This window comes from Sarcophilus harrisii, chromosome 3 (genome assembly GCF_902635505.1).
Source record: "Sarcophilus harrisii chromosome 3, mSarHar1.11, whole genome shotgun sequence".
Classification (NCBI taxonomy): domain Eukaryota; kingdom Metazoa; phylum Chordata; class Mammalia; order Dasyuromorphia; family Dasyuridae; genus Sarcophilus; species Sarcophilus harrisii.
The window spans coordinates 104,681,550-104,695,681 of NC_045428.1; positions in this window are offsets into that span (position 1 = coordinate 104,681,550).

Genomic DNA, 14,132 nt, shown 5'->3' on the forward strand with positions numbered 1-14,132 from the left:
AAAAGAAAAAAAGAATTTTATATTGAGTTGGCCTTACTGGAAATTTATTTTACATTCCAAAATCTTCACTTCCAAACACATTTTAAATGCCCAGGAAAGAATTACTTCACAGATTTTTCTCCTAGCAATTTTCTTTACAATCCTCAGCAATGCTATGAAACTAAGTGGTAGAGTTCACTTAAATTTCCAAATGTTTTAGCAAAGACAAGTTGTTTTTGACTTGTGATGTTTGCTGCACAACATCTTTTATTTTACCTCATCTAAAATAATTATTGAATTATTTTGCCTTGCCTAATCATGATCAACACAAGCCTAACAGAATTCTATTTAGTGTGAAGACCATTTATTTTTAAATCAGCAGGAGTCAGGAATTCAGGTTAGGGGAAAATTGTCTATCTTTATTCTCTGTGAAGAAGGATTGGAGGTGGAAGAGAATTGGCGATAGCAATGTGTGTAGCTGAGTCAAGAAGCTAGCTAGACCAGCAGCCACACGACCAGCAGCTAGGAGAATGGAACCCAGGCCCAATCTCTCCCAGTTTCTCTTCCTGTCTCTCTCTGCCTCCACCCACCAAAATCGTCATTTCCTATACAACACATCAGGACTTGCCCGGAGAGTGGGCAGGGACCATTCTTTATCCAATCATGTATATTAATAGAGTATAGCCCAATTACTATTTAGCCTCACGTACTTGGGACCTCAGTGCATCAACTCAAACTTCAGCCCATTACATCTCCCACTTTCTTTTATTTTAGAACACAGGTGGTCATGCCATCCCTGACTCCTCAGGGAGGTCAGAGCCGGGGAGGTGATCACAGCCTCCCTAACTTCTCAGGAAAGGTGGTGAAAGCACTAAAAAGGAGATGATCACAGCCTCCCTGACTTCTCATGAAAGGTGGTGAAAGCACTAAAAAGGAGATGATCACACCCTCCCTGACATCTCAGGAAGGGAGATGAAAAGCACCAAAGGGAAGTGGGGGTTGCAGGGTTCTGGCTGAAGGGTCCAATGCACAAACCCATCAGCATGGGCGGTATTACACAAGCACATAGCAATAATGGAGGCTATTAGGATGACTCTCCCACAGTCAGTGCAGGCTCGATGTGGTGTAACAAACATGAATTGTACACTCAAGTAGGAATAGCAAACAATATAAATCAACATGGTGTTGGAAAAAGATCACCAGAAGTCCTAGAAGGAGGGTATTAAACAACAGTCACACATACACTTCTTCAGCAGCCAAGAGATAGTCCAAAACCAATTATTGTCCATTGTTTCCATGTCAGGGAATCCAGTGATCCCCCTAGTTTTTGGAGTCCTGCAAAGTCTTTTATGTGTTAGGAATCCATTGATTCAGCAGATTTTGAAGTCCTGTAACAGTCTTATCATTTCTCAGAGAATCCAATGATTCCTGAGAGTTTTCAAGTCCTATGTCTCAGAGAATCCAATGATTCCTGAGGGTTTTCAAGTCCTACAACTATCTTATCATGTCTCAGAGAATCCAATGATTCCTGAGGGTTTTGAAGTTCAACAATCTTTGATGTCCATGAGTCAAACGCCATAACTGCCACACTCTTTCAATGGGGAGCACAATCAGTAACAGAACCACCCGATATTTCATGGGTCGTCTCCTTTGTTTCAAGGGTCTGCTCCGTCTCTCTGTAATGGACAATGCGAATATGGCTCATTGGCACCCATCTAATTCCTTCTCCACCTGTATAGATACAAGCAAACCCTCTCCCCAAAGCGGTTATCCTATCTGGTCCTTTCCATTCACCACTTTCTGGGTCTCTCCACATCACCTGGAGATTATCTAAAGATAGTGGAGCTGCTTGCACTGGACACTGACCTTCCAGTGGGTTATAAAACCTGTCTGCCGGAGCCAGTGCATCTTTGTCAAAAATCAAGAAGTTAATAGTATAAAGAGCTTGATTTAGAAGTTCTCTAGGGTTACCTGTGGCTCCCCCTTTCTTTTGTTTTTGGAGGAGCGTCTTAATATCTCTGTTTCTCCTCTCTACTATTGCCTGTCCTTGAGGATTAAAAGGTATGCCCGTAGTGTGTAAAATCTTATACTGTGCACAAAAGTGCGCCAAATGTGAACACCGTGTATTTTTAAACCAGCAGGAGTCAGGAATTCAGGTTAGGGGAAAATTGTCTATCTTTATTCTCTGTGAAGAAGGATCAGAGGTGGAAGAGAATTGGCGATAGCAATGTGTGTAGCTGAGTCAAGAAGCTAGCTAGACCTGCAGCCACACGACCAGCAGCTAGGAGAATGGAACCCAGGCCCAATCTCTCCCAGCTTCTCTTCCTGTCTCTCTCTGCCTCCACCCACTAAAATCGTCATTTCCTATACAACACATCAGGACTTGCCCGGAGAGTGGGCAGGGACCATTCTTTATCCAATCATGTATATTAATAGAGTATAGCCCAATTACTATTTAGCCTCACGTATTTGGGACCTCAGTGCATCAACTCAAACTTCAGCCCATTACAATTTAGTACTCCAAAAAATAGCTGATTTCTGGTTAAGAGATTCTATACCTTTTCTAATATTCTGAAGACTTGCCCCTAGTCCATTTCTGGAACTATCTACCATTGCCATGGACATGTATCAGTCTGGAAATATCAGGGTATTAATCTGAGTTGAGGATAAATGAAAGCAATGGTAATTGCAACAAAATAGGAAAAAATTGGGACATTTAAATAAAAAGTAGTTTATCTGTACAGAGGGGGAATGGAAGGAACTATGTGGGGGAAAAGTGGAAAGGCAACAGAAAAAAAAAAAAAAGTAATTCAGGGGCTGCATGAGTGAAAGCTAAAAATAAAGACCAGCATTGTTTCAATAGAGTTTGTTAGAACTGAAAAGCCTTGTCTCACTGAATGAAGGAAAGAATAGAATAAATGTGAAATGTCCCATTATAAAATAAATGATTATATTACTATTACTTATCACAACATAGAGAGACAAAATTTAAACTATTTTTCCCTATCTAAAAGGCAGCATAGCATAACATATAGAAATCTGGCCTAAGACTAATACACCTGGCTTCGAGTCCTCCTTTAATACATCTTGGCTATGTAACATTGAATAAAACACTGTTGCAGATAGCTCTGAAAGACAGGAAATTTCAGAAGATCCTGGTCTGAATCAGACAAAGAAGGTTAAAGGAGAACATTTTATTTCCTTTTCTCAAGAAGGACACAATATAAAAAAGGAATAACTGTGTATATTTATATATCTCTGATCTCACCTCTCTATCTCTCTATCTATATGAAGTATGCAGCAAGATACAAAATATAAAGATAACCAAAATGAATATGAAAAATATTAAAGATAACCAAAATGGAATAAAATATTCAATGAAAATTTAGTTGGGGGAAAAACTACTTTCAGTTATGTGGACCATGAAAAGCTTCCCAGAAAGTTACTTCAATCAGTCCTTGAAGACAGGATTTTGAAAGAAAAAGTATAAAGAGATGAAAGTTAAGGAATGTGTATGAGTGTGTGTGGTTGTGTGTGTGTATGTGTGTGTACATATACTATAGTAAAGTGTTTGACATATATTATATATATTTGACATATATGTATATATATATATATATAATATATATATTTGACTCTTTTATCTAATATCAATAAATCAAATAGCACCTATTTTGTTCCTGAGAACTTTATTAGGTGCTGGGAATACAAAAACAAAAATGAAACAGTCTTTGCCCTTGAGGAGGTAACATTCTATTGGGAGAGGCAGTATATTTGTAATATGGCAATGTAATTTGTTTTAAGATGAAAAGGCATTATGTGGACAAGCCATATAGGCTTCTAATTTGGAGTTCTTGCTCATCTTCTGAATCTATGGGGACAGACTGTAAAAGATATTTTGAATCAGGTAAAAAGAATATTCCCAGAGAATGTTGGACAATACTATCTAAGAGAGGACAATGCAGGTGGCAGAGAAAGCAATGTTGAAATAGGCACTGATGTGCAGGTTTGAATTGAAGCCAGAAAAGCAAGCTTTTTGTTTTGTTTTATTTGAATTTGATTTTCTCTTCCCAGATTACAAGAAAAGAAATGAAAAAAGAATTTCTGCCTAAAGAGTTAGTCATTAGTATGCTCAATGGTTTCCTATTTCCCATAACTTGGGTATGATAGGAAACTCTTTGTAAGCATTCCTTGATTCTTTTATAGAACTAGTTACTTCTCATAAATGCCACCAGTGGCTTACCTTCATGGAAACAGTTTTGCTAACAAGGATATAATGACTTTTCATAGTACAGGGTTGGATTGTAACAGGTTACTTTGAAAGATTCTCTCTTCCCTCCCCTCCTATCTGTTCCCTTCTTTCCCCACTCCTACCCTAGTCTCTCTCTAATACACACACACACACACACACACACACACACACCATCACACCATCAATCACACCATCACACCATAAATTCATAACCAAACTCTCAAGAACAGAATGAATACTAATCTGAATCTCTTGTTCTGTCCTACCATATTATGGATCCCATTTGTTGTTCTGTCCAATAATTCAAGTGACTGATTCACTAAGAGTATTAGAACTATGGCACTTGATAGTGGCAGCTAGTTTTACACAAAATATTTCCAAAATAGAAATAAGATAATTCTTTGAGGGGACAGAAAGATATTGGAAACTAGGGAAAGGAATCTGGAAAAGAAAAAAATATGTATAGAAGGTAATACTTGAAATTACTCTTGAAAAAAAAAACTTGGATTTAAGAGGCACAGATGAAGTACAGAGTACATTAAAAGGATAAGGTGTCAGATGTCAAAACAAAAAGTTGGGAAAGGGAACCATGTGGATAAGAAATGGTAATAAGGTCAAATTTACCATATAGTAGAATGCAAGAAGTGAAATATTATGTAATGGATTTGAAAATTAAGTTGGACCCTTTTATGAAAAGCTTTAAATGTCAAAAGTGAAGTTTATTTTTCACTGCCTTTCAGAGATAATAGGGAGCCAATGAAGTTTATTAAATAGAGAAGTTACATGGTCACATGTTTACTTTAGAAAATCAATTTCCTGTGGTGTGGAAGATAGATTGGAGTAGGGAGAAACTTGAGCTACAAAAACCAATTTGAAGAGTATTATAAAATTCCAGATATTGCCTCAACTCCAGGCAAGAAGGAGCCACTGACTTATTTTGAATACATCTATAATGATCCTTGGAACTAAAGATTTTAATAGCTGTGTGAAGCAAGCAATTAAATAAAAATATTTTTTTTAAATAACTATTACAATATCATAGGTGAAAGGGCATGAAAAGATGAACTAGTATAGTGGTAGTGTAAATTAGAAGAATGGGATGAATGTGAGAAATACTGGAAAAGGAGAATTCAAAGGATCTGAACATGACACAGTATTATGTGTGGAAAGGGAGAAAGGAACTAGAAAGGATCCTGGGCTTGAACAAGTAAAACAGGTAGGGAGGCATAACAGGGAAAGGTGATTTTTTTGAAAAAGTATCTAAGTGGTTGTGAATTGAGTATAAACTTTTTAATAAGACAATTAAAACATCACTGAAGTACTTCGAATGAACAATTTCAGAAGAGTGCTAAGGATAAAAGCTTAGATCGCAAAAGATTCAGTGGGTTGGTAAGGAAATAGATTTAATGATTACAGATACAGAAAATAGTGAAGAGAAGTATAGGGCAATAGTTTGGAGAACTGCTAAGTTTAAGGAAGTTTTTAAATGAGATATTCTATATAAAATACTGTAACAATTGTAAAATTCTATATAAACATCAGCTATGATTGCTGTTGCTATTACTTGTAAATGGAAGAACATATACATAAGAAGAGGGTATAAGTAATTTAAGTATATATATATATATATATATATATATATATATATATATATTTAAGGTAGGAGAAAACTGAGGGATGATTGATGAATTAAAGTCTAACAGAGGAGATTTTTTTTAAAAGAAAGATTTCATCAGGACCCAAATAGGAAAGCTAGCCTTGACAAGGATGGGGAAAAGTCATCTTCTTACATGAACACAATGGGGGAAAAAAGATGAGTGAGAATATAAAGACACTTTGCAATATGTACGAATGGAGATAAGGGAACTCATGACAGGTGCTCTCAGCTTCTCTGTAAAGTATAAAATGAGGTCATCTGTTCAGAGATTAAGAGTAGAACTAGAATTTCTTAATCTCTGAGCAGATGACCTCATTTTATAAGGCATTGGGAGCTTGAAAAGAGAAAAGAAGGTTTAGAAAAGTTAGTATGGTAAGGGTAATAGGGAGTCAGTCAATCAAAAATGAAGAGAATTGTGTATCAGTGAGGATTCAATTGAAATTTGATAACATGCTATTGAAGTGGAACCAGTCTACATGGTTTTATGATTCCTTTAGTAGTGTCCTAGAGCTTGTACATATGAAGAGAGAAGAGAGATCACAAGTATATGTGTGGCTACAAATCTTTTTTTGAGACAGAGATGAATAATACTCCCCTATTTTCTTATATATAACTTTGGAAGATTGTGAAATGGTTACAGTAATTAGAAGATGCAAAATAGTGCCATTACAGTTGTTTCTTAGTGAAGATTTTCACATTTTCATTGTTGCTATCATGGAAAAAAAATGGATTATTGTTTCAAATATGTAGCAACATTATTGATTAAAAAAGGTAAATATTTGTAAATATAAGGTTACATTTTTAAAATTTATGACTTTTATTTTCTCAACTATGTTCAATATATTGGAAAACATCAGATATTAACCAAGTAAATAATAAAAGAATGCAGATTGATAAATATCTACTGTTAGCTAATAATTTATGAAATGATCTTAAATATTGGTCCATACTATGTTACACCAACATTAATTTTCTCAAGTTTTAAATCTGAGAGAATTAACATACATACAATTATTTAAAAATATATACATATATATACACACACATATATACATATAAAATTGGAGACTAATAATAGAAAAAAATGTACTAGATTAAAGGGAATCCCTTTAACAATTTTAACTGTTCTAGATTTGAGATAGACATCAGAGAGAGAGAGACAGAAACAGAGAGACAGAGAGAACAAGAGAGCGATAGTAAGAGAGAGAGAGAGAGAGAGAGAGGGAGAGAGAGAGAGAGAGAGAGAGAGAGAGACAGAGAAAGAAAGAAAGGACAAGTAGAATATGGATTGAGAAGAGGCCATTAGATTTGGAGATTAAGAAATTCTTGGTGTATTTATATTTAGACAAAACAGTTTCATTTGAATTTTGTGAATAATGTGAATTACAAATTCACATTAAGAAGTAAGTGAGAGGAGAACAAATAGAGGCATCAATTATATATAGCCTTCTCAAGAAATTTAGCCTCAAAATAGAGAAGAGCTAAATGGAATAATTGCTAGGACAGATGGATGGATGAAATAAAATTATTTAGAATTCAGGAGATTCATGTTTGTAGGCACTAGGGAGGCATCCAATAGTCAGGAAACAATTGAAGATAAATGAGAAATTTGTGATGCTATGAAGCAATATTATGCAGAAGATAGAATGGAATAGTATAACTGTTTTAATGACTTTTTTAAATTTAGCAAAAAAAAAAAAAACAAAAAAAAAACTTATTTTATTCCCCTTTCTCCCAAGAAAGAAAGAATAACAGACCTCCTGTTACAAACATTAATGATCAAACAAAACAAATTTTTTATTGGTCTTTCCTCTTTCCAGTGTATATATTTATAATTCTATACTCTAAATTCTTCACCTATCTTGTAATTAGTCTTTTAGACTTTTAGAATTGTAATTAGTCATTATGATGATCAAAGTCATTTTTTCAGTAAATAAATTCTTTGTATTTTTGAATAACATTTTCACATTCCATGTAAAAGCAATTTCACCACCCATTTAATTTTTTTTTCTAAATTCTTTCCCTCCTTTCCTTCCCTACCCCTGAAACAGTAAGTATATTGATATAGGTTTGCACATATTCAATCATACAAAACATGTTCCCATAACAAGTTGTAAAAGAAAACATTGACCAAAAAAAGAAAAACATTATCCTATCAGCATCTATACTTCATAATTTCTTTCTCTGGAGACAGATTTTTTTTCTTATCATAAGTCATTTGGAACACCTTGCATCTTTGTGTTGCTGAAAATAACTAAATCATTCATAGTTGCTGATCAAATTTTGCAAGTCTTTCAAATTAATTTTTCTATATATTATTGTTATTGTTGTACAATTTAAATAAATTGTAGTCTAAATGATTTTTATTGTACTTGGAATCAGCTTATACAATTCTTTTCAAATTTCTCTGAAATCATCTCTTTCACCATATTGTATTCTAAATTCTCTCCTTCTTTATAATGGTAGACTAAACTGACCACAAATCCTTACGATTTGAATGTTTTTTACTTGCTTACAGTATTTATTTTCTCAATAATATCTTATTTTTTCAAATACATGTAAAGATAGATACAAGCAAAGACTTAATATTCCAAATTTTTCTTACCTCCAGTCCCCTCAAAATGATCCTTTTTTTCCTCCTTTCTCCAAGAAATAAACCCCATTACAAACATTAATGGTCAAGCAAAACAAATATTTGTCATGTTGTACAAAAACAATAGACAAAAGGGGAAAGAGAATGAGAAAGAAAAACAAACAAAAGGTGAAAATATTCAGTCTTCTTAATTCTCTCTCTGAAAGTATATGGCATGTTCCATTTAGGTCTACTGGAATTGGTTTGAATTATCACATTGTTTAGAAGAGCCAAACCTTGATCATCATATCATCTTGTTATTACATACACTGTTCTTTTAGTTTGGCTCACTTCATTCACTTCATGTAATTCTTTCTAGGCTTTCAGAAATCAGCCTGCTCTTCATTCCTTTGAGAACTATAATATTCTTTATCTTTGTATACTTTGTTATTTAGCCATTCTTCAATTGATGGTCATCCACTCAATTTTTAATACCTTGCCACTACAAAAATAGCTGCTACAAACATTTTTGCATATGCATGTCCTTTTCCCTTTTTATGATCTCTTCAAAATATGGACACTATAGTGAGACCACTGAATCAAAGGGTCTTCCCAGTTTTATAGCAGTTAAATGGTGCAGTGGATCAAGCACCCACCCATTAAGTCAAGAGGACCTGGGTTTTAATCCAGCCTCAGACACTCAATACTTCCTAGCGTTGTGTCCCTGGATAGGTCATTTAACCTCAATTGCCTCATCAAAAAGTAAATAAATAAATAAATGTGCCCTAAGATGACAAGGGAATATAGTTTAGTCATAGTTCCAAAATGGCATTAATTTCTTTTTTTTTTTTTTTTTAATTTAATAGCCTTTTATTTACAGGTTATATGTATGGGTAACTTTACAGCATTAACAATTGCCAAACCTCTTGTTCCAATTTTTCACCTCTTACCCCCCACCCTCTCCCCCAGATGGCAGGATGACCAGTAGATGTTAAATATATTAAAATATAAATTAGATACACAATAAGTATACATGACCAAACCGTTATTATGCTGTACAAAAAGAATCAGACTGAAATATTGTACAATTAGCTTGTGAAGGAAATTAAAAATGCAGGTGGGCACAAATATAGGGATTGGGAATTCAATGTAATGGTTTTTAGTCATCACCCAGAGTTCTTTGTGCATAGCTGGTTCAGTTCATTACTGCTCCATTGGAGATGATATGGTTGAACTCATTGTTGAGGATGGCCAGGTCCATCAGAACTGGTCATCATATAGTATTGTTGTTGAAGTATATAATGATTTCCTGGTCCTGTTCGTTTCACTCAGCATCAGTTCATGTAGGTCTCTCCAGGCCTTTCTGAAATCATCCTGTTGGTCATTTCTTACAGAACAATAATATTCCATAATATTCATATACCACAATTTATTCAGCCATTCTCCAACTGATGGGCATCCAATCAGTTTCCAGTTTCTAGCCACTACAAAGAGGGCTGCCACAAACATCCGTGCACATACAGGTCCCTTTCCCTTCTTTATGATCTCTTTGGGATATAATCCCAGTAGTAACACTGCTGGATCAAAGGGTATGCACAGTTTGATAACTTTTTGAGCATAGTTCCAAAGTACTCTCTAGAATGGTTGGATTTGTTCACAACTCCACCAACAGGCATTAATTTCTTTATCTGAAATTTGTCTTAAAGTATTTTACCTATAATGTTTTCATTTTGCTCTATTTTCAGAAGTTAACCATTCTAATTGGCCCTCTGGTTTAAATATATGTGAGTAGATTTCTTTTTTTCTTTTCTTGAAATATTATTTCCTTGCTCTTATTTTTGGTCATGACTTCCAGATAGTACAATGATCTTTGTTATCTTCTGATTTACTTTCCAATTCAATTGTTTCTTCCATTTCTTAAAAAAGAAAAAGAAAAAAAAAGAAGTTTAAAAAAACAAAACAACAACTCATTTCATGTCTTCCAGAAACTAATTTGTGTTCAAGTCATACTTCTCTTTGAGATTTTCCTTGTGATTCCTTTGGAGTCTATCTCTTATTCTAGTTTTGTGTCTTCAATATCCCTTTACCATAATAGTTTTTTATGCTGAAATTATTTTTTGTTTACTTATTTTTCCAGTTTACTTTTAGACTTTAGATAATATCACACCTAATCTCTGCACACTTCTGAAGGTCATGATTAGGCAAATCTAGTTGCTGCTTTCTTGATGAATTTCTCAGAATGGATAATTTAAGATTTTAGGTCTTCTCATGTGGTCTAATATAGGGCAAAGTCTGAATGCTACATCTCTGGTTTGAGCTTTCCAAGTTTCTGACCTGGATCTAGATTTGAACAATCATCCCAGTTTATTTCTTGCTGTGTTTGGAGTTCCAGTAGACCGCTGCTGGATTCAGATATTATCAATCAAAGGGAAAGCTTTGGTGATTCAGATTGACAAAAGTGCAAGCTTTTGTATGGTCTATGCCCTAGTTATTCCTTTCCAGAATTCAGACTGAGTTTAAAACTGAAAATGAGACCCAGCTTGTCTCTTGAGAACTGAATCACAATAAATGTGATTTCCCAGTGTCAATGTGGACTAGAAAAAAATAGCTCGTAATTTTTTTCTTGGATTTCCTTATTAAGATTGTCTACTATATTTTCCAGATCTTTTTGCTGGGGATGGAAATGGCAGCTTCTTCTTGCTATTCTATTATCTTGGCATCATCTCAAAGAGAGAATAGAAGCATTTCCGCATATAGTGTTGTTTGTCTTGGCAAGGGGAAAGGTCATCTCTTCATGATCAGCAATCTCATACTGCACAGAAGTCAAGAAGGATTAAGCTTGTGAAAAGGATATTTGATTTGTCAATTAAGAGATCACTGGTAACTTTGGAAAGAGCAGTTTCAGTTAAATAATGAAGTCAAAAGACAGATTGAGTAGAGTATAGATTTTTTTTCCCCCAGGAATTTCTCTGAGAATTGAAACAAATCCTAAGAATTAAATAGCTAAGGGGGCAGAGCCAAGATGGTAGAGAGTAGATACACTTCTCCTGGTGTCACTCAGATCAACACCAGATTAAGCCTCTGAACTGGTTTTGGACTGACAGAACCCACAAATATTTGGAGTACAACAAATTTCCAGAAGAAGATACTTTGGAAGAACTTCAGAAAAGTTCTGTTTCAATCAGGCAGGAAAAGAAGCTGTCAAGCCCAGACTACAGCATAGAGAGCCTGAGGCAGGGAGTTGGGCTAGAGCCAGGGCAACATCTTTATACCAGGAATGCAGGGATGGTTCGATATTAGGAAAACTATTAGCATAATTAACAATATCAATAACCAAACTACAAAAATCATATAATTATCTCAATAGATGCAGAAAAAAAACATATGAAAAAATCCAAATAATATCAGGGATGAAACAAAGTTGCTCACTATCACCATTATTATTCAATATTGTGTTAGAAATGTTAACTTTGGCAATAACAAAAGAAAAAGAGATTAAAGAAATTAGAATAGGTAATGGGGAAACCAAATTATCACTCTTTGCAGATGATATGATAGTATAGTTAGAGAACCCTGGAGGATCAACTAAAAAACTACTGGAAATAATTCACCACTCTAGCAAAGTTGCAAAATACAAAACAAATTCACAGAAATCATCAGTCATCAATATTTTTATATATTACCAACAAAGTTAACAGCAAGAGATACAAAGAGAAATTACCCTTAAAATAATTGTGGATAACATAAAATATTTGGAAATATACCTGCCAAGGCAAAGTCAGGAACTATATGAACAACTTCAGAATACTTTCCACACAAATAAATTCAGATCTAATTAATTGGGAAAATATCAAGTGTTTATGGGTAAGCCAAGCGAATATAATAAACATGACAATATTCTTAAATTAATCTACTTATTCAGTACCATACCAATCAAACTCCCAAGAAATTATTTTACAGATCTAGAAAAAATAATAACAAAGTACATTTGAAAAAATTAAAGGCCAAGAATTTCAAGGGAGTTAATGAAAAAAAAATGTCAATGAAGATGGCCTAGCTATGCTAGACTTAAAACTATATTACAAAGCAGCAATCATCAAAAATATTTTGTACTGGCTAAGAAATAGAGTAGTTGTTCTGTGGAATGGGTTAGGTTCACAAGACAAAATAGTCAATGACTATAGTAATCTAGTCTTTGACAAACCCAAAGACCCCAGCTTTGGGAATAAAAACTCACTATTTGACAAAAGCTGCTGGGAAAATTAGAAACTAATATGACATAAACTAGGCATTGACCCACACCTAACACTATATACCAAGATAAAGTTGAAATGGATTCATGATTTAAATATAAAGAATAATATTATAAGCAAATTAGAAGAACAAAAGATAATTTACCTGTAAGATCTGTGAAGAAGGAAGGAATTTGTTGCCAAAAAAGAACTAAAGTTCATTACTGAACACAAAATAAATAATTTTGATTGTATTAAGTTAAAAAGTTTTGTACAAACAAAACCAATGCAGACAAAATTAGAAAGGAAGCAATAAACTGGGAAAAGATTTTTACATTCAAAGGTTCTGATAAAAGCCTCATTTTTAAAATATTTAGAGAATTAACATAAAATAAAATAGGCATAAAATAAAGATGAATATTGAAGGGAATGTGGGAAAACTGGGACACTAATACATTATTGGTGGAATTGTTAATGGATCCAACTATTCTGGAGAACAATTTGGAACTATGCCCAAAGGACTACAAAAATGTGCATACCCATTGACCCAGCAGTATTTCTACTGGGCATCACAAAGGGACCTTAAAGAAGGGAAAGAGACTCACATGCACAAAAATGTTTGTGGCAACTCTTATTATAGTGACAAGAATCTGGAAACAATGGATGCCCATCAGTTCGAGAATGGCTGAATTAATTATTGGATATGAATGTTATAGAATATTATTGTTATATTAGGAATGGTCAGAGGATGACTTCAGAGAGGCTTGGAAAAACTTAGTTTAACTGATGCTAAGTGAAATGAGCAGAACCAGGAGATCATTGTACATGGCAACAAGATTATACGATGATCAGTTCTGATAGATATGGGCCTTTTCAACAATAATCTTGTGATGAAGAGAGCCATCTCCAACTAGAGAGAGGATTATGGGAACTGCATGTAGATCACAACATAATATTTTTACTCTTTTTGTTGTTGTTTGCTTGCATTTTATTTTATTTTTTTTTTTCCTTTTTGATCTGATTTTTCTTGTGCAACAAAATAATTATATAAATATGTATGCATATATTGGATTTAACATATATTTTAACATGTTAACATGTATTGCATTACTTGCCAGCTAAGGGAGAGAGTGAAGGAAAGAAAGAGGAGGAAATTTGAAACACAAAGTTTTGTACGAGTCAATGTTGAAAAATTATCCATGCATATATTTTGAAAATCAAAACCTTTAATAAAAAATGATAGATGAAGAAAAGCAATACAAAAAAAATTTATTTCAATCAATAATTTTATTACTGCAAGAAACTGCAAAAAAATTCACTTGGTTAATATAAATGAAATATCATATAACATTAATTAATTAATTAATTAATTTTACAAAATTGACTGTGAATACTGAGGTAAATGACTTATTCAGAATCACAAAAACAATTTGTATTAGA